The following is a 22,373-nucleotide window of genomic DNA, read 5'->3' as shown; positions in this document are numbered from 1 at the left end:
GACGCGTAAGGAACAAGAAGAACCACGCTTGCAATTTATATATTTATATATAGCCTATATATGTATAAATATACACGCTAAAGCTGTCGGGGAAGCTCTGCAGAGAAATATGCAAGCATAAAACGAGCGAAAACGAAAAACAAAACCGAAACCAGAGATGAAATCGCCAATCCTGCATAATTCCTCTTTAAAGCAGAGCTACTGTATATCCACGCGCACATATTTTGCTTGAGCAGGAGAGATTACGAACACAGGTGCGCAACTACTTGTTGTTTTCATTTACTTGGCTATCTATAATGGTTATCAGCACACAATGTGAAGCTAAATCACTAACTCAATACTCATCATGGATATCGCAAATTCTTTTAAACAATGAAAACAGAAAGAATGGGAGATAGAGGCAGCAAAGCTAGATAAGTTATTCCAGATGTGCATAACAAGGTAGACAATAAGAGCTCTTTTCCAAAACGCTATAAATCCATTTCTTAAAACATTATAAAGTCAAAGATAAATCAACTAAACATAACCCAATACAGTTCCACTGAAATGACTTTGAAAACAAAATTTAGAAAAAAAATATTTATGAAAATTCATTGAAATGGTGGATATAGCGTTTTGGAAAAGAACGTTAAACTAGCATAGGGAGGGAAAGTGAAAGCCAGCGCCCCAAGAGGTTGCGTTCCTATCGAAGAGCAGCTCCAATGTTAAGTCCCATAGACCGACTTTTCAAATAAATACTACGCAAATATACCAGCGATCTTATCCACCAAAAATATTTTTCAGTCTGCATACTGTAATAATCTACTAACTGTGAAAATATCAGACCCTTTTTTGCCTTATTTTAAAAAAACTTAATTGCTCTTTTCATTTCATAAACGGACTACAACTACAAGTGACGTGACTTTACCCTTCGACGTTACTCACCTAGCATGGTTTGTTTATTAGCCTGTTAGCTAGTTAGTTAAGTTTGACAATCACACTTACTGCCAGCTCTTGTGTGAGTAGGAGCAAAACACAAGTTATCCCACCATAAAGGTAATCACCACACGGCTTACATCGCTCTCTGTTATTACTAAAATATGTAAAGCCAGTTTAGTAAATTGCCGTTTTGATCAGTTGGAGATGAAGCGCCCAAACTGGTGACGTCAAATGCTACTGTAGCTACTGTAGTTTGTTATCACCATGTTACAAACAAACTCAAAACAATTAAACTAATCCTAAAAAATAAAGTATGACCACTAGAAGCAATAGAGTTGACCTAAATGCATAGCATATTGAAGGCATTTAACTAAGTTCCCATCATGGGCCGAGATATTTTTTTTTCTGAAAGAAAATCCCATCCACTCCCGCTAGCCTCTAGGAATGCAACCAGCAGGGGGCGATGAGATTACTTTCCCTCCCTAATACAACTGTTAAAAACCAGACATTAACAGTACGCTAGAACAAAACTAAATGTAACTTAGCATTAACTTAGCTGTGTATAGTTGTCCAAATGAGTAGGTCACTGTTAGACGTTGTTGTTGTATTATTGCATGTGGATGTTATGCTATGTAGGCTACTTTTTTGACCAATGCACAAACCTAAAACCGAGAAACGGACAAATATTGTACAATATGTGGGTGTGTGTACCATTAATTCCTGCAGGCGACCCTGGCTTCGACTTCTTCTTATTATTCCGCTTGCCACTTTTTCCGTAAGCTTTTTTTTTTTTTTTAACCGTTTAACCTACAGTGGGTACGGGTTGAGAATGCACCTTTTGCCGCGGGACTCCCGAAGAGTAGGCTGTCAAGCCGATTTTTTTCAAGGCTAAGGCAATGTACCCAAACAACCACCAGGTGGCAGAAAGTTTCAATCCGCATTTCAACTGCATTTAATGATGAAGACCGCATATCCGTCTCATTTAATCATTAAAATGAAGGTGATGACTGGTGAAATTAATCAAACGACGTTTCAATAAACCATTGTTGAAATGAATGAAAATGGTTTTAGAAAATCACCTATAGGCCTATCAGAAGGAAATAGCCTTCAATTCAACCAGAAAGACTCGATAGGCAACCTTAGATTAATTCAATAATAACAGTGCATGAAAATACACTGTACTGTTCTTCCTAGGCTTCTTCTTTTTCTTCTTCTAATTATTACAGTTCATTAAAAAAGGCACTGTACTGTTATTCCAAGTCTTCTTATTACAGTGCATGAAAATGCACTGTACTGTTCTTCCTAGGCTTCTTCATGTTACAGTGCATTAAAATGCACTGTAACAAGTTTGTTTAAGTAATGTTTAAGCTTTAAACTGTCTACCTTCACATTATCAACTATCTTTAAATTATGCAACCACCATGTTTATCTATCTATTTTTGCATTTTCATGCACTGGTAATTCCTTGGAATTGCATTTCTAGTTATTCTTCTAACGCACGCAATTCAGCTTGAACCGTTTAACGTAGAAACTTCATTCAAACTGTGTTACGTAGGTCTTACTTAGGACATGTGTGCTATGACTTTTCAACTTTTTAACTTTTATACTTTTTAAACTATTAATTTAAAAACGATTTCCTCATAGATTTAACATTGAGCTATTTCCCCATAGACTTAACATTGCCCCATTATGACATCAGCAATTAGAATCTTACGCCAGCTGGCCAGCCACCTGGGGCCGGTTGCACCAACAGGGCTTAGCTACGCCTGGTCCTAACTGCTAAATTGGTCTTTGTTAAGACCTGTCTTTGGAATTGGGGGCCAAGCAGCGAAGCTGCGAGGCAACCCCTAGTGATTGTACGTATTCTTATTATTGGGGGCCAAGCAGCGAAGCTGCGAGGCAACCCCTAGTGATTGTACGTATTCTTATTATTATTATTATTACACATTGCCCATTTCCCAGCCAACCATACACTCCAGAGTTCTGAAATTTGGCACACTCATTCAACTTCAAATTTGCCCGAATCTATTAAATTTACAGACAACAAACCCCAAAACTCCAGCGCCACCAACAGGTCAGGCTGAATTTTTCTAAAAGTTACCCAGGTCTCAAATTTTGTCCATTTCTTACCAAACTTGTCACACATGACCTTCAGACAAGGCCACTCAAGACTTATCACTTTGTTAATAAATATTCAAAAGCGTTTGCCTGTCACAGCCAATCAAAGTTGGTGACGCACCAAAAAACAGCATGTGAACCTATTGTCTATGTAACCAAAGAACCATACAGTAAAAAGTTGGGATATTTTGGTACACTTATTCTCCCTAAGCCAATGACCACATACCTCAATTTTCAGACCCCAGAGCCCAAAACTCCAGCGCCACCAACAGGTCAAAATTCATCAATTTTTCAACAACATTAATGCAAATAACTCTAAAATGCTTAGACCTATCAAGCTGAAACTTGCTCAGTACATTAACGCAATAGGTATAGCCCCACCCACCAATTAACAAGACTTTTCCACAAACGCTGTAGCGCCACCAATAGACCAAGGTCAAAACTTTCAAAAAGTTTCACAGGTCAGAGATTTCATCCGATTCTCACCAAACTTGTCACACATGACCTTCAGACAAGGCCACTCAAGACTTATCACTTTGTTAATAAATATTCATAAGCGTTTGCCTGTCACAGCCAATCAAAGTTGGTGACGCACCAAAAAACAGCATGTGAACCTATTCTCTATGTAACCAAAGAACCATACAGTAAAAAGTTGGGATATTTGGTACACTTATTTTCCCTAAGCCAATGACCACATACCTCAATTTTCAGACCCCAGAGCCCAAAACTCCAGCGCCACCAACAGGTCAAAATTCATCAATTTTTCAAGAACATTAATGCAAATAACTCTAAAATGCTTAGACCTATCAAGCTGAAACTTGCTCAGTACATTAACGCAATAGGTATAGCCCCACCCACCAATTAACAAGATTTTTCCACAAACGCTGTAGCGCCACCAACAGACCAAGATCAAAACTTTCAAAAAGTTTCACAGGTCGGAGATTTCATCCGATTCTCACCAAAATTTGCACAGACCATCTTCAGACCATGACTTATCATTGCATTGCTTTATGGAACAATTGACGGAAGTGCTCGTCTGTAACAGCCAATCCAAATTGGCGGCGAAGCCGCCACACAGGAAGTGAACCTATATCTCTGCAAGGCTTTCACGTATCAAGACCAAACTTAGAACATGGGCTCAGAACCCAATTAAGAGAAGCCTCAACAACTTTGGTGCCCATTGACAACTGTGGGGGCGCTATAGTAACAGGAAGTAGGCTCATATCTCAGCGATGCTTACACGTATCGAAACCAAACTTGGTATATGGACTTGGGACCCCACCCTGAGGACGTACAATACATTTGGTGCACACTGACCACTAGGGGCGCTATAATTAGTAAAACTTTCTCGTATCAACACCAAACTTGGTACGTGGACTTGTGAGCACATCCGAAGGACCTACACTAAATTTGGTGACGTTTGAACACTAGGGGCGCTATAATAAACAACACTTTCACCTATCGACAACAAACTTGGTAAGTGGACTTAGGAACACATCCCAAGGACACACACACAAAAACAAAAAAAATAGAAATTAATTTTGCCTATTTTCTTCACATCCACTCTCTCTCTCTGTCTCAAACCCAGACACAAGTACACACACCCTCCTCTATGGTGGTCGAGGGGGGGGGGGGGTTCCATTTGCACACGCCCACTCTCCCATGTCATGTCTTTTGACCACTAGGGGGGCGCTATAATCACAGGAAGTCAGCTTATTTTTCATTAATGCTTTCATCTCTCTCTCTCTCAAACCCAGACACAAGCACACACACCCTCCTCTATGGTGGTCGTGGGGGGGGGGGTTCCATTTGCACGCGCCCACTCTCCCATTTCATGTCTTTTGACCACTAGGGGGGTGCTATAATCACAGGAAGTCAGCTCATTTTTCATTAATGCTTTCATCTCTCTCGCTCTCTAACCCAGACACAAGCACACACACCCTCCTCTATGGTGGTCGTAGGGGGGGGGGGGGGGTTCCATTTGCACACGGCCACTCTCCCATTTCATGTCTTTTGACCACTAGGGGGGTGCTAGAATCACAGGAAGTCAGCTCATTTTTCATTAATGCTTTCATATCTCTCGCTCTCTAACCCAGACACAAGCACACACACCCTCCTCTATGGTGGTCGTGGGGGGGGGTTCCATTTGCACACGCCCACTCTCCCATGTCATGTCTTTTGACCACTATGGGGGCGCTATAATCACAGAAAGTCAGCTCATTTTTCAGTAATGCTTTCATCTCTCTCTCTCTCTCTCTCAAGCCCAGACAAAAGCACACAAATACTCCTCTATGGTGGTCACAGGGGGAGGGGCGGAGGGGGGGTTGCCTTTCCATATTTCCAAAGCTTGGCCCCCACATTGCTGCTCGCAGCTTTAATTCAACTTAAGTCAGTTGCACCAGCAGAACTTACGCCTGGTCTTAACTACACCCGGTATTAGCCATGCGCGTCCATGTGAGAATTCCGAATGAGAATTAAGAACAAACGTTGCTAGGATACACTAAACGGTTTTAGTCATTATCTGTCATTCAACGCTTTGATCTAGAAATCTACGATGTCGACCCCAAAGACAAGAAAGATTAATTTCTCCGACATGGAGATTAGAAGATTAATTGAATTGTATAGCCAGCACAAAGATGTGCTCACTGCCAAGCAGTCTAATTCGGTAACCAACAAACGAAAACGTTTAACTTGGGGGGGAGATAACGGAGGCGGTCAATGACTGTGCTGACTGCCACCGTTCCACGAAAGACATTAAAAAAAATGGAAAGACCTGCTCAGCAAAGCCAGAAAAGATGCATCGGACAAAAAAAGAAAACCGACAGGTGGGGGCCCTCCTCCGAAACCGTCAATATATAGTGATATCATAATTGACATATTTGGCGAAGATAGCCCGGCCTTTGTTGGTTTGGATGGTGTGGAGACCCTGCTGTGCATTCCTGCACCTATAACCCTATAGTTATTTCTGATCATGGCCCTGTGACATTTGAACTTAACTGGAAAGGCCATATAAAGCCATGTCCACCATGGCGTTTTAACACCCGGCTATTGTCAGATGATGACTTTGTAAAGTTCATGTCCACTAATATTGATTTTTTTATTAAGATAAATAAAACTGAGGACACTACCCCCTCTATCCTATGGGAAACATTTAAAGCGTACTCCAGGGGTCTTTTGATCTCATATGCGAGCTATGAGAAAAGAGTGAGAGAGAGAAGAATGGCAAATTTACTGTCTCAGATCTCACAACTTGACCAAAATTATGCCTCTTCTCCTTCCCCAGATGCATATAAAGAGAGACTTATATTACAAGCTGAATTTAATAATTTGTCAAGCACTCTAGCTGAAGATCTGCTTTTTAGATGTAGATATGCCCAGTATGAGCAAGGTGACAAGTCTAGCAAGCTGCTAGCTCATCAACTGCGCCAAAAATCCTCAGCTCATCAAATTCTAAAAATGAACGCACAGACAGGCACTACAGTTGATCCACAACTTATAAATGATCAATTCAAAAACTTCTACAGTCATTTGTACACTTCTGACAATCAAAGTGGGCTGGCAGAGTTGGACTCTTTTTTCAGTAACCTTTCCATACCAGGCTTAGATGCAGCCTCAGCATCAGGCTTGGAACAACCAATCGCATTAGAGGAGATTTCTAGAGCAATTTGTGCTATGCAAAGTGGCAAATGTCCTGGCCCAGATGGTTACCCCATCGAATTCTATAAGAAGTTTTCAGATCAATTGGCCCCCCTCTTACTTGAAATGCTCGATGAGTCTTTTACAAATAGTTGCTTACCCCCTACTCTACAGCAAACATCTATCTCCTTAATATTTAAAAAAAACAAGTACCCACTTCTCTGTGGCTCATATAGGCCAATTTCATTGATTCATGTGGATGCTAAATTATTAGCTAAGGTGTTGGCTATGCGTTTAGATTCAATCCTGCCTTCGTTAATATCTACTGACCAAACTGGATTTATCAAAAATAGACATTCCTTTTTCAATATCAGACATTTATTTAATATTATGTATGCCCCCCCTTCACCCACTTGTTCGGAGGCTGTTGTATCCCTGGACGCAGAGAAGGCCTTCGACCGAGGGGAGTGGGAGTATCTTTTCTATACACTTAAAAAGTTTGGGTTCTGTGAAAAATTAATTTCCTGGGTAATGCTTTTATACACCCTCCCTTCTGCCTCCGTCAGAACTAATAGTATAAACTCTGAATACTTTAGCCTCCAGCGTGGTACCAGACAGGGCTGCCCATTATCTCCTTTACTTTTTGCAATCACCATTGAGCCCCTCTCTATAGCTTTACGTTCCCATCCACAAATCTCTGGAATCTTAACTCATTCACTGCCATTGACGTCTTTAAACGTCAATTTAGACACATACATTGACTGCCATTGACGTCTATAGACGTCAATTGCCGTTTTCAATGGGGAGGGCTCCTGGGTGGGCTTGGGAACGATCTGGCAGAGTTTCAGGCTTGTAAACAGGCTGCACTAGCGATCCGAACCTCTAGATGGCAACAGTGCCATTTGGATCATTAGTATCTGCCTAGAGTGCACAAGTCATGCAGAGACAACTAGCAAACACACTGAAGATCGACCACAGTGGATCTAGTTTGCACGCGATGCAGGGAATAAATATGCTTACTTCTTACATCAAGGATGGAAAACATGTGAACGGTATGATCCATTTACATTGGATATTGCGATATAGACTAACAACAACCTTGCTAGTGCTAGCTTGCTAAGTCTAGCATCCTGTTCAGAGTCTTTAGCGACCATCAGAGTCCCTAGCAACCTTGACGAGACTGACGAGATAACAGTGCAATCGTGGTTGACATACTACTGAAACGCTAACGTTAAAAAGTTGATTTTCACAAAAAGATCGTTTTCTCCATGTTTTGGTCAAAAACAGGTGTTTTTAGCAAAACTAACCCATGTTCTACTGACGATTACTAAAGAACGGAAAACGATAGAAACAAGCCGTTTTTTCCTGGTGAAAGAAGAGAGTCTACTCTTTCATTTGGTACCTTCGGTGTTTACATAGTCATAAAGCTCACCGTTCGGTGGATCTTGGAAAAACAGTAAAAATGCTGTAAAACGTCTGGCAGTATGGAGCGCTCTGCACTGAAAATCGCTGGCAGCCAATGAGTTAAGGGGTGAGGTTGAACAAAAATTAGCACTGTATGCAGATGATCTGCTCCTTTTTCTCTCTAACCTCAGTTTATCACTGCCAAATGTACTTTCCACTCTGGAGGACTTTGGGATAATTTCAGGCTACAGGGTTAACTATGATAAAAGTGAGCTATTCCCTTTGAATGCAGTTGGGTGCAACTTCCCATCACAAAATGTCCCATTTAAAGTTGTTTCAAATAAGTTCACATACCTAGGCATTCAGATTACAGATTCCTTTGAAAACCTCTTTAGAGCCAACTTTGAACCTTTGCTCACTCGAACAAAACAAGATCTAAAGCGCTGGTCTCTACTTCCCCTATCTGTAGCTGGACGTGTCAACTCTATCAAAATGAATATTTTACCAACATTTTCCTATCTCTTTCAATGTCTACCAGTCTACTTAACAAAAGCATTCTTCCGTAAACTAGACAGTTTGATATCTGAGTTCCTATGGCAGGGACGACCTCCAAGACTTCACAAAGCTTTCTTAGAAAGACCTAAGTGTCTTGGTGGTCTTACTCTACCCAACTTCCAATATTATTATTGGGCTACTCATCTGCGTATAATGCACTATTGGCTGCAAGCCACCAATTCAGAACACACTGCTGCCTGGCTAAGTATTGAAGCGGCTTCCTGTAAACCGTCCTCTCTCGGCACTGTTATTAAGGTTTTGCTTGTGACGTTTTGGGTCACGTGATTCTATGTTCCATCGCCGACGGGTAGGCAACTGGTAGGCAAGCTTGCGGCGAGTCTACGCACTGAACCTTCGCTGGCTAACCTAACTTTTTAATACATTAATTTGATTAACAGGCTAGATATGGCGATACGCCTAAGCACACTGCCGCCTCATGGAACAGGCACAACAGGTCGGCATATTTTCACCTCGTTTTTATACACATGACACGTGAACACGTCCTCCCCATACATGTTCTGCCTTGGATCTTAAAAGCTACTTTTCCTCCAGGCAGTAGGCTAGGGTACAGTTCGGTTCCGTACGTTACGTTTTGGTACGGTTCAGTTCGGTTTGTGTACCCACTGCAAAAGGCACTACTGTATACGATTGCTGGCTGTGCTTCATATAGGGCAGCGTTATCATATCATTTAAATAAACTTGTCATAAAAATAAATGGCTATGGCTATGGTTATTTAGCAGACGCCTTTGTCCAAAGCGACATACAAATAAATAACAATACTAATTAAATTAACAGTGAACAATTACAAACTAGGGAGAATAGTAATATTATCAGTAAAACAATAATTTTAAGCACTAACCTAATGAGAAATAAAAACAGTGAAATGAGAATAGCAATCAAATAAGTCACTCAGTTAATTATATATAATAATAATAACTAAAGCATGGTATGGCTAAATTTAAGGACAATAGCAAAATAAATTTCAAATTCTATCAATAGACAAATTATAACGAAACAATACATTATACAAACCATAACACATCACAAACTCAAAGGACTAAGTGCATATTAAATAAATATGCCTTAAGACCCCTCTTAAAAGATCCAAAGCTGTTGCTGGAACGGAGAGCACTGGGCAACTCATTCCACCAACACGGAACCACTGAAGAATAGGATCTACAATTTGACCTAGCATGTATGGTTGGTCGACATAACAGACGCAACAGTGAGTGGACACATAAAGCTGCTTGTTTATGTTGCTTATGCTACTTGCTGTCTTCGTTTGGTGGACAGTAGCCTCGCTCGCCTAATCAACCTATCTTGTTAAGGTAACTGTTAATCAGACTCGCTAGACTTTTATTTACAACTGTGTCTTACTGGAGTAGGTAGGTAGTAATCAGCATTGCAGAGCTTGAAGACGTGCTTTATAGACAACTGTAAGCTAGATATTGTACTAAAAACGTTTGCAAGTATCCATCTGCTGATGCAAAGGCTTGCAAAGTAGCTTAAAGTTAAAGTGACAGACGTGGCCACTGGCTATCAAGGAATGCTAATTGACGCTGATATAATAGCTCTAACAACAACTTGGATTTGAAACACGCATAATAACTTATAACTTGGGTTCATGTGACCCAGTTGTGGTTTATGTTAGCCTACAATTACAAGTCATGTTTTGGTTCACTGTAGTTAATAGTTTTGCACGTCATGGATGTGAGCACCACCAGGTAGGCTAGTTCTGTCATTTATTTGGCCATGTTGTGTTAGTGCTACGTTTTGAAAAGACAAACTATGGTGCTTATAATTATGTGACCAGTTTCGATGTAATTACACGTTCGTAAATAGTAAAAAATGAATGATTGTGTTGGCGTGTAAAGATAAGATTGTGGCAGGGTAAGTAGCAGGCTAAAGTAACGTAGCTAGCACAGGCTACCAGATGCATGACAACACGAGGACTCAACACTAAACCGCTAGTTAATCAAATAAGATTCACCAACCTGACATAAAATTAGCCGGACACTGACACGTTTCTGTCCATCATAATTTCAGTTCAATCAGTTGTAGACTAAGCTACTAATGTCTCGGATATGGCACACTTTGTTTGCAGTCTTTGCTGGCAATTTTCTTTCTGAACGATTAGGACAACCGTAATGTAACGTAATTCTAGGCTACTATTTTAAGACGGGAACATTCCTTTTTTTTTTATCAAATAAATAATTATGAATTTACAAATTATACTTAACCAGAAACTGACTTTCTAATAGGGTTTACATTAGGCTACAGCTCCTGCATTTTCCTAACCACTTCGTCAGGTGGCGACCTATGTTTTATGTCTATGATGGCGACACATACCGTACCACAAACGGAAACTATCAAACAAACAAACAAACAAACAAATTCTACGCAAGTAGTTGCCATCTCTTAATCTGTGTTTCGATCATAAAAATACATTTCGGAGATATTTGAAAGCGTAGTAACTACAGTAGTCCTATGTGTAACATAATGTTACCACGTTGATATGTACGGTTTTGCCTACCACTCTGCCTACCACTCCAGTTGTAAACAAACGGTCACATGACATTAAGGCATTATGACGTTCGTGGATGCAAAACCTTAATACTCCCCAGGAAATTCTCCTACTATACGATACGCAAAGAACATAGTGGTTAGGACTACTCTCAAAATCTGGAGGCAATTCAAACTTCATTTTGGCATTCTTCCTTCCTTGCTACATGCTCCTATTGAACAAAACCATTCATTTCCCCCATCATTGATGGACAAGGCCTTCTCTGCATGGGTATAGGCGGGTATCACTTATTTCAGTGATTTATACATAGAAGGAACTTTTGCCTCATTTCAGCAGCTGACTGTAAAATTTTCTTTGAGAAAAAGTAATTTTTTCCAATACTTGCAGATCCGTAGCTTTGTTCAAGCTGAAATTCCTAATTTTCCCTCAAAACCACAAGATACGAAATAAGACATGTTTCTAGCACCAGCTTTTAGGGAGAAGGGTTTCATTTCGTATATGTATGGTAGAATCTTTTCAGAATACAATCACTCCCTGTGTTCTGTTAAGACACTTTGGGAACAGGATCTGGGAGTGTTGGATGAGGATACCTGGGAGAAAATATTGTACCATGTCCATTCTTCCTCATTTTGTGCCAGACATGGTCTAATACAATTTAAAATTCTCCATCGTATTCATTGGTGTAAAGAAAAGCTCTCTAGAATTTTCCCTAATATAAACCCTGTCTGTGATCGATGCCAGCAGGCTCCAGCCACCTTAATTCACATGTTTTTGACTTGCCCAACTCTCCATAATTTTTGGACCGAAATTTTCAATACCTTATCTACTATATTAAATGTGCCCTCTGATCCTATCCCAATAACTATCTTGTTTGGAGTGCTGCCCTCTACCCTAGTGATGCCTAAATTCAAGGCTGACTTTATAGCATTTGCCACCCTTTTGGCTAGGAGATTGATCCTTCTCAGGTGGAAATCCTCTACCCCTCCCACAATTTATCACTGGCTGAGAGATCTTTTGTCCTACTCCAAGCTGGAGAAGATGAGGACTACATTGCAAGGTTCCACCACTAAATTCTACAAAATTTGGAATCCTTTTCTTGAACATCTGAAATCAATTCAGTTCCCCTCTGCCGATCTGTAATTTGTATTGTGCACTTCTCTAGCTGTGTGTAAAAGTGGAAATAACATTTAATATACACCTACAGGATTGTGTCATTCGTAAAGGCCTCTTTTTGTTTTTGTTTTGTTTGGTTGTTGTTTTTTTGTTGTTTGTTTGTTTTTCTTTAGTCTTGTAAGGCAGGTTTTCAGATTCCTTTGAGGCAGATGAGAGCTGAATGCCTTTTGCTGCTAATTTACATCTGTGTGAGCTTCTGATAGCTCATTGTTGTCTCAGCTGGCTGTGGCCGGAACCCCATCAAACAGCCATCAACACTTCCCCCATCGATTCAGTGAAAGTCAAATTGACAACTTCTGAAATACTCATAAAATGTATGTTGTAAATGTAATACATCCATGTTTGGTCTTGAATTAACACTTGTAATGTGGGCAACAGCCTGATCACGGTGTCATTGCAATCTAATGTATCTGTACAGTTGTGGACTAAGAACTATATTATAGAGTTTTAGACGCCACACCCACTTTCAGGTAAAGAGGTCCTGCTGAGTGGGGGGTGGCTGGATGAATGAAAAAGAGAAGTTCTTGCAGTGATGCTCTCTTCTCTTCCTGCTCTGCTCTGGTCTAGGCAAGAGGTCACACTGACCTCTCTGCCCCTCTCTTTCTCTCTCTCTCTCTCCCTGCCTTTCTCTCTCTCTCTCTATCTTTTGATTTCTTTATGGGGTTTGTTATTTTCATTATTTGATATATTGTTTTACCTGGTGTATGTAGCATTGTAACTTGGTAACTTGTTAAGGTTTAAGTCCAAGTTTATTGTTTGTTTTGAGGTTAAGTTCATTTTCTCCTTTGTTCCTTTGCTCAAGAATAATTACTGATACTTTACTTTTACCTAAGGCTCAAAGCCTAATAAATGGTTAATTCTCCTCGCTCAGTTTGCATATCTCTAAAAGTTTAGTGTGCCATTCCATTCTCTGCCATAGTTAACATCATCAGTTATTTGGTAATGTATTAGAGGTATAATATATCTATGGAGTCAGATTCTTGGTGAAATTCCTAATACAATTGCCATCTAACTTCTCAGATATTTTTACAGTCCAATTCAACCTCATCGAAGCGCCGGACGTAGACAGAACACGTATAAAAGTGGGAAATATATTCTTGTATATTTGGCCTACTTACAGTTGGTGACATCCCTTTAGTGATCTGAAACTGCTTTTAAAACAAGCATTCCAGTTACGTCGGTCCGCGCCTTAAACAATAGATGTAAACGTCTCTACTCAACAGCAGCGAATCGTCATCGTGAGTGATTTGATCTATCTCTGAAATTTGGTGAGTAAATTTAACATTTCTTGAAGACGTGTGACAAAAGCGCACACATTATTGATGTTAACATTTCACCATATTCAGAAAAAATAACTCTCAGCTATGGTCCTCATAAAGGACGACACACTTGAAAAGATGATATTATCTGCATGGACAACAACATTAAAATTCACACTAGACAAATTAGCACGTAAAGGAATCACAATTCACTCTAGCGAGTTTGAAATATATCGTTTCTGGACGATCAATGAGGGGGAGATGGCGGAAGGCCTTGCGTCTTTATTATTACAAAAGAAAGTGAAGGAACTTGAAACACTTCGCAATTCAATGCAAATGACTGATGCAAAAGATGTTACGGTGAACACCGATGCTGTTTCTGATCATGTTTTACAATCTTGTTCTGATGTGAGAGATGCTGATGTTTCTAATGAGGTCCCTGCAGACATTGTTGTTTTGCAAGACAATCCAAACACCAGGAGGTCTGTCTCTCCTGGACCTGATGAATACGCAATGGCGGCCGTCCAACGCATGGACACCAAAAGTCAAGACTTAAGCAAGAAACGACAAGGCCACAAACGCGGACCCAAAGCGAGCAGATTCTGCAATTCGTGCCATAAAGTGGGCCATGACGAGCAACAATGCTGGACCCTCGGATTGGGGAAACCTCCGCCATATTACCTGAAGCGCCGCGAGCGAAACAACAAGCCTCCTCAAAAACAACAAAACGGTTTGCAAGATGAACTTCTCACTATGATCAAATCTGCAGTTAAAAATGAGACATCACGGATAATTAGACTGTTCAGCCGGGTCTTAACACCTTTCAATGCATAGCCATCTCCCAGTTAATGATAACCTGTAACAGTGCCCTCTCGAGGTTGTTTTCTCTGATGAGAAATTTGTTAGTCACATATCCAGACAATGAGTTTTTGTTTATTTAATTTGAAGATGATACGATATGTACTGGCTTTGTTGTATGCCCCTGTAGAGGGATAGACCTTTAAGTGTTTCTGCTTGAAAGCACCTACTAATGCCAGTAGTATGCTTATTCTTTACATTTTTTTTTGATATGTACTCATTTTGAGGGCTAGCCAAACGAAATAATCCCTGCTTTATACCAGTGTTGTTATCACCAAGCCAAAAGAGCCTCTGCGTGAAAAACTAGGCCTAGTCTGATATAAAGACATTGTTGTCGTTAAACGGTCCATGAGCAAAAGAGTTATGGATATGAGGTAAAATCTTTTATGACTACAGATAAGCCCCTGATAGAGAGATAATTCCTTAGGTGTGCATGTTACAGATCATTGACTAACACTAAACCCTATTGAGTTGGATTTTGGATGCCTGTGTGAAGCTTAACAATCAAGGATGACTCATGCTTACTTAATTTTTCCAAATTAATTGCTGACACACTCTGATTTACTTCTAAATTGAACAAATGTTGTACACACAGATCTGCCAAGGAGACGTACACATGGCTGACTGCTGTGGCAGACAGTGTTGTACTAACATTCATGCTCACTCTAAAAATAATTTACACATTTAAGTATAAGATAAATGTTATATACTGACTTTGTTGTATGCTTATATAAAAGGGCATAGATTCTGTAAATGTTTTGCTTCAAAGCACATAGACAGATGTTGGTGGTACAATTATTCTTATAGCTAAAATATTGACTTCTTACAGTGTCAGAAGTGATAAAGCACATACACACAGTCACACACAAGTGAAATTTCGATTAATGATTTAAATTGAAGAATTTTAACTGCTGGGATGAACTAATTTGCTTTCCTTTTAACCAATCATTTATATACATTCTTTGATTATTTGATTTGATTTTCTTGATAGATTTGTTTTCAGTATGCAAATAATGCCAGTGACAAAGATGATTTATCTTATGAAACATTTTTTTCAATTTGAGATACACCAGAATGTGTTTAATTCCATTTATTTTGAAATTTGTATATTGGTTTGTTTGTTTTGCTCTTTCTCTCTTTCCTGTCTTTTCCCTGTATACATGCCCAACTCATCGAAAAGCAAAAGACTATTGATATTCTAATGTTACAGCAGACAGACGGTACTCTCACGATTCTGCTCAACTCCAGATTGCTTTTACACGAAGAAGAATGTTCCACGCTACAGCAATGCTCACCTGATCCTGAGAACTTCTTTCAGACCGGAGAAGCTCGGTCAACTAATGTCAAAACTACTCTGAGAGATTCCTTTGGACACTATGGACAAATATGTGAATATGGATGGCCAGCTTTCATTTTTGACACTTATGAGATAATGACTTCACAGTGTCAACTGGGCGACTGTAAAGCTGGTAATTTTCCATCCTCTAAAGTTCAGAACGGGGGAGACGACCTCACAGCTAGACTCCTTTGTGTCCAGGTGATCTATTTGCATTTGAACTGTCCCTATTGTGTGTGTAGCCGGCCATTTGTTTAAAGGCCCTCGGACACACCTACATTTCCCCTCTCCACATATCTCAGGACCAATGTTGAAAACTGAAATGTATCTGTTTCATGACAAATGATAATACATCCATGTTTGGTCTTGAATTAATACTTGTAATGTGGGCAACAGCCTAATCACAGTTTCATTGCAATCTAATATATTTGTACATGGTTATAGACTAAGAAATACACTATAGAGTTTTAGACGCCACACCCACTTTCAGGTAAAGAAGCCCTGCTGAGCTGGGGGTGGCTGGATGAATGAAAAGAAGAAACTCTTGCAGTGATGTTCTCTTCTCTTGGTTCTCTGCTCTGGTCTAGGCAAGAGGTCAGACTGACCTCTCGGCCTCTCTCTCTCTCTCCCTCTCTCTCTCTCTCTCTTCCTCTCTCTCTCTCTCTTTCTCTCCCTATCTTTTGATTTCTTTATGGGGTTTGTTATTTTCATTATTTGATATATTGTTTTATCTGGTGTATGTAGCATTGTAACTTGGTAACTTGTTAAGGTTTAAGTCCAAGTTTATTGTTTGTTTTGAGGTTAAGATTACTTTATCCTTTGTTCCTTTGTTTAAGGATAATTACTGATACTTTTACTCTTACCTAAGGCTTAAGGCCTAATAAATGGTTAATTCTCCTCGCTCAGTTTGCATATCTCTAAAAGTTTAGTGTGCCATGCCATTCTCTGTCATAGTTAAACAAACGAGTTATTTGGTAATTTATTAGAGGTACAATATGTCTTATGGAGTCAGATTTAACGTGGTGAATTTCCTAATAATATTACCATTTAACTCCACATGGCTACTGATCCATTGTTCTTCACGCATGTAAAGGGACAACGTCCGACGTGTTTGTGTAGCGCGTTTGGGACTTTTTTCAACCTTTACAGTCTCTTTTTCTTTCTTTTCTATGACGTGTTTTGTACTGTGTCTATATGTGTATGTGAGTGTTTAAGTGTATTCAAGTCCAGAATTTGACCCAGAACTTAAACAACTGATGGTCAATGTTATGCTTTTTCGGTCTCCTGATTCTAATGTTGACTTTTGTAAGACATTCTATGCATTTATATTGTCATTGTATATAATGCGTTTCTACACTATATGAACTGGGAATTTCTGGGAAAGCTCTTGACTGGTTCAAGTCTTACCTTAAAGGGCGTTCTTTTAGCGTGTCTTGGCAGGGACAGATATCAAAGTCTCATGACCTCATTACAGGAGTCCCCCAAGGATCAGTATTAGGGCCCCTCCTTTTCTCTATTTACACCACTTCTTTAGGTGGGATTATTCGCTCTCATGGATTTGAATATCATTGCTATGCGGACGACACTCAACTTTTCCTATCCTTCCCACCTGAGGACTCTAGTGTTTCCCATCGGATCTCTGCATGCCTGAAGGACATTTCAATCTGGATGAAGGATCAGCACCTTCAGCTTAATCTTTCCAAAACTGAGCTCTTGGTGTTTCCAGCAAAAACAGCTATTCCCCAACAGATCAATATCCAGCTTGATTCATCCTCACTGACTCCAACCAGATCGGCACGTAACTTGGGTGTCATAATTGATGACCAACTTACTTTCTCTGAGCATGTTGCCTCAATTGCAAAGTCATGTCGGTATACCCTGTACAACATTAGGAAGATCAGACCTTATCTGACACAAGATTCCACTCAGCTTCTTGTACAGGCAATGGTTATCTCCAAGCTGGACTACTGTAATTCTCTGTTAGCTGGCCTACCTGCTTGTGTTTTAAGACCACTACAGTTGATTCAGAATGCTGCAGCACGACTGGTCTTCAATCAGCCAAAGAGGACACATGTAACCCCTCTCCTAGTTACTCTCCACTGGCTCCCTATAGTAGCCAGAATTAAATTTAAATCTCTCACTCTGGCCTATAGGACACTGACTGGATCTGCTCCCAGCTACTTCAGTTCTTTAATCACGATGTACATTCCCAACCGCCCATTGCGATCTTCTGAGGAGCGTCTGTTATGTCGACCAACCATACATGCTAGGTCAAATTGTAGATCCTATTCTTCAGTGGTTCCGTGTTGGTGGAATGAGTTGCCCAGTGCTCTCCGTTCCAGCAACAGCTTTGGATCTTTTAAGAGGGGTCTTAAGGCATATTTATTTAATATGCACTTAGTCCTTTGAGTTTGTGATGTGTTATGGTTTGTATAATAGTATTGTTTTGTTATAATTTGTCTATTGATAGAATTTGAAATTTATTTTGCTATTGTCCTTAAATTTAGCCATACCATGCTTTAGTTATTATTATTATTATATATAATTAACTGAGTGACTTATTTGATTGTTATTCTCATTTCACTGTTTTATTTCTCATTAGGTTAGTGCTTAAAATTATTGTTTTACTGATAATATTACTATTCTCCCTAGTTTGTAATTGTTCACTGTTAATTTAATTTGTATTGTTATTTATTTGTATGTCGCTTTGGACAAAGGCGTCTGCTAAATAACCATAGCCATAGCCATAGCCATAGCCATAGCCATAGCCATAGCCATGAAAGGAAAACCAATAAAATATAATTTACAAAAAAACAAAAAAAAACAATGGGTTACTATCATTGAGACCACAATCACTGAGGGACTACAGATGAAAACTAGCTCTTTTGCTAACTCTGGCACATTTACATTTTGAGTGTAAACAAAGAATGTTAATTGATGTGCATTGTCCCTTTTAAATAAACAAATAAATTAAAGGAGTTGTAAGGTAGACATAACTTGTCAATATAAAAATTCAGAATATGAATGTCCCCTCATGTTCTAGGCCTCATTATTTTCATTTCATCTTATTATATTATGTTTTATGTCTATATGTACATTTAATTTTGTATGTGTATGAATGTATTTGTTGACTGTTGAATACCAATAAAAACAAAGTTTTAAAAAGAAGGGCTGGACTGTTTAAGTTGTGTAATTTCAAAATCTTTTGTGAATTCCATACCCAACCTATCCAACCATTTAACTGTCCAGCCATTCCAAATGTCATTTGTCATGAACTATAGTATGGAATAGACTAGATTGTGGAATATTTGCCCAATCTTCCTTGCAGAATTGTTCAAATTCAGTTAAATTCTGTGAGGAACAGTGATGGACTGCTCTCTTCAAGTCAATCCACAGATTATCTATAGGATTTAAGTCAGGGCTCTTACTTGGCCATTCAAGGACATTCACCTTCCCATCCTTAAGCCACTGCTTTGTTCTTTTGGCAGTATGTTTATGCCTGTGGAGGGACACCTCCCTGATCTTGGCTTCAAGCTCCCAACTCCAACTCACTCTCAATTCCATGCTCCCAACTTTGTGGGAAAAGTTTGGGGATGGCCAAGAAAACTTGTGGTAGACAATGTAGGTCTATCTGATGTGTGTCTACTCTGAGACACATTTTTTTGTCTCCATCATTGTTTATTTATTTGGCTTTATTTTCTCTTTCCTGAAGCAAATAAGAAAATCTGTGATTCCCCATGTGAATACGTTGATGATCAGCAGTTGGTTGTTACAGGATGTTGCTATGCGTACGTTATATGATATTGCTAACAATGCGGTTCAATCCTGATCTTATACTGCCAAGGGTTTTAGAGGAGGGGTACGACACTGTGCAACCAATTCAAGATGAAATGTTGATGTGGTCTAAGAGATGCTAGAAAATACAATTTAAAATTGGGCCAGCTCAGCAACAGCTTAATCTATTTTGTAAGTTAAACTTTAAAAGAGCACATAACTGAACTGTACATAAATAGGCAATTCCACATGGCAGTCCCACAGACACCAAACCAGTCTATTGAGTAGAACTAGTTTATCAATATTATTGAATGTGCCACTAGTCTAGCAACATGAGTTCCCCTTTTTCACACACCACCAACAAATCATTCATAACCTTCTGAAGGACAGTTTCATTGCCATGCAGCTTACATACCGTAGGTCCGGGTTGAATCTACTTATTTTTAGCTGATAATACACCACTAGAGTCTAGCCCTGGTTCATTTTCAGATGTGTTTGACACTTGCTATAATCTAAAGATTAAAGCTACACATATATTTAGCTTCATACATTTGTGATGTTGTACTCATTGTGGTTTTCAATGTTATGGGGGAGGGGATTCAATCAGTATTACATAATATATTAAAATAACACAGACTGATCATATACATCAAGCAACAATCATGTACAACATGAATGAGAGATAGATGTGGATCTACAAATAAAGAATTAGGCAAGCAATTGTTGCCACTCACTCTGCATTTCAGCAGACAACAAGCAGGGCCAAAATAAATCAATGCTATATTACTATATACATATACATATACAGTGTGGAGCACATGTATTTGATACCATGCTAAAACAGGAATATAAAATCATTATTTGACAATTGATCTTAATGCCTTAATTCAAAAAATGAGTAAAAATCAAACCGCCAAGGACACCAATTTTCTTTGTGATTGAAGAATGTATCGTAAATAAATAAATGTTTTCCTTAAATGCTAGGGGAAAGAAGTATTTGACCCCCTATGTAACCCTATGGGAATTTAAAGGAATACGCCACCCAAAAATGAAATTAAGCTAGTCTCGGTCACCCCCAGAGTTAGAACAGTGAAAAAAACCCGGTTAAAATCCGTCCGGGCATTCTCCTGCTTTGGGAGCAGCGATGTTAGCTTTAGCTTAGAACAGTTGCTGTAGTTGAAGGGTGTCAGTGAGCACGTCCTCCAAAAAGTGACCGAGACGTCTACATTTTTTTCTAAATATATCTTGGGAGCCGTGTGTTCAAAACGAGTACAAATCATAATGCAAAATCGAACGAGACTATTACCTGGGCAGATCTTTACTTGGAACTATTTTCAGCCTCATCGCCGACGAAGCACCGCTAGCTAGGCGCAAAGTTCTCACGTAGCAGTCTTGTAAACTCCCAACTAGCTTCGACTGGAACTTCACAAGTGGTGCTACGTGAGAACTTTGCGCCTAGCTAGCGGTGCTTCGTCGGCGATGAGGCTGAAAATAGTTCCAAGTAAAGATCTGCCCAGGTAATAGTCTCGTTCGATTTTGCATTATGATTTGTACTCGTTTTGAACACACGGCTCCCAAGATATATTTAGAAAAAAATGTAGACGTCTCGGTCACTTTTTGGAGGACGTGCTCACTGACACCCTTCAACTACAGCAACTGTTCTAAGCTAAAGCTAACATCGCTGCTCCCAAAGCAGGAGAATGCCCGGACGGATTTTAACCGGGTTTTTTTCACTGTTCTAACTCTGGGGGTGACCGAGACTAGCTTAATTTCATTTTTGGGTGGCGTATTCCTTTAACACATTGGGTTAACATAGGGGCAGGCAGATTTTTATTTTTAAAGGTCAGCTATTTCATGGATCCAGGATATTATGCATCACGATAAAGTTCCCTTGGCCTTTGGAATTAAAATAGCCCCACATCATCACATACCCTTCACCATAGCTAGAGATTGGGATGGTGCTTTTTCCAGTAGGCCTATTAGCCTCTTTGATTTGCATTGAGCTCAATGAGCATCAAACAGGCTATTTATGATGCATTCTTTAATCTCAAAGAAAATTGGTGTACTTAGCGGTTTTATTTTGACAATTTTTTTAAATTAAGACATTAAAGGTATACTATGCAACGTTTTTCAGTTAATCAATTCGTTCCATACTGTTATATATGATTAAATGAGTCATTACCGGTCGAACGGTGGGTTTTTTTGGTCTTTTTTTGGTCTGTAGCGGTAGAACCACGCTTGCAACTTCAGGAGACCTCGGGCATGCACCCATGCTCTACTCCAGGAGGTGTCATGTAAAGTCTCATGAAAAGGCACGGCAGACTGACCGATTGAGGAGTTTTGTAAAATATACATGCTAAAGCTGTAGGGAAAGTGAAACCGGCGATGAAATCGCCAATCCTGCATAGTATACCCTTAAGATCAATTGTCAAATGATGATTTTATATTCCTCTTTTTAGGCAACTTTAGAATGGTATCAAATACATTTTCTCCTCACTGTACACATATACCTCAAGACTAAAGATATGTCACGTAAATAGTACCGCAGTGACAGCACTGCTGTACGGTGTTCATTTTAGGACATCCTCAGACTCAGGTGTCAGACTCAGAAAAACCTCTGTCATCCTCAGATAAAACTACCTCAGCGTCAGAAAAACCTCTGTCATCCTCTGTCAAGAAATGACACAGCTCCGTTTAAAATGTTACCTTAGCTAGGCGGCTAGCTAGCTAGCCAGCAACCAGACAGCTAGCCCCACAAGGGGAGTAGCAGCTACGCCCTCGCTGCATTAATATCAATGGGATACTTGTGGAATGTTA

At 39.6% G+C, this 22,373-nt stretch overlaps 1 protein-coding gene across 1 annotated transcript in view; it reads right to left on the bottom strand.

Annotated features, from left to right (window-relative positions):
- The window catches only part of LOC134101313 (homer protein homolog 1), a 94,683-nt gene that overhangs the window by 28,007 nt on the left and 44,303 nt on the right, over window positions 1-22,373 (bottom strand). The window lies entirely within an intron of this gene.

The sequence above is a fragment of the Sardina pilchardus genome, chromosome 14 (genome assembly GCF_963854185.1).
Source record: "Sardina pilchardus chromosome 14, fSarPil1.1, whole genome shotgun sequence".
In the NCBI taxonomy this organism is placed as follows: domain Eukaryota; kingdom Metazoa; phylum Chordata; class Actinopteri; order Clupeiformes; family Clupeidae; genus Sardina; species Sardina pilchardus.
This window is presented reverse-complemented; position numbering and strand designations above follow the sequence as displayed.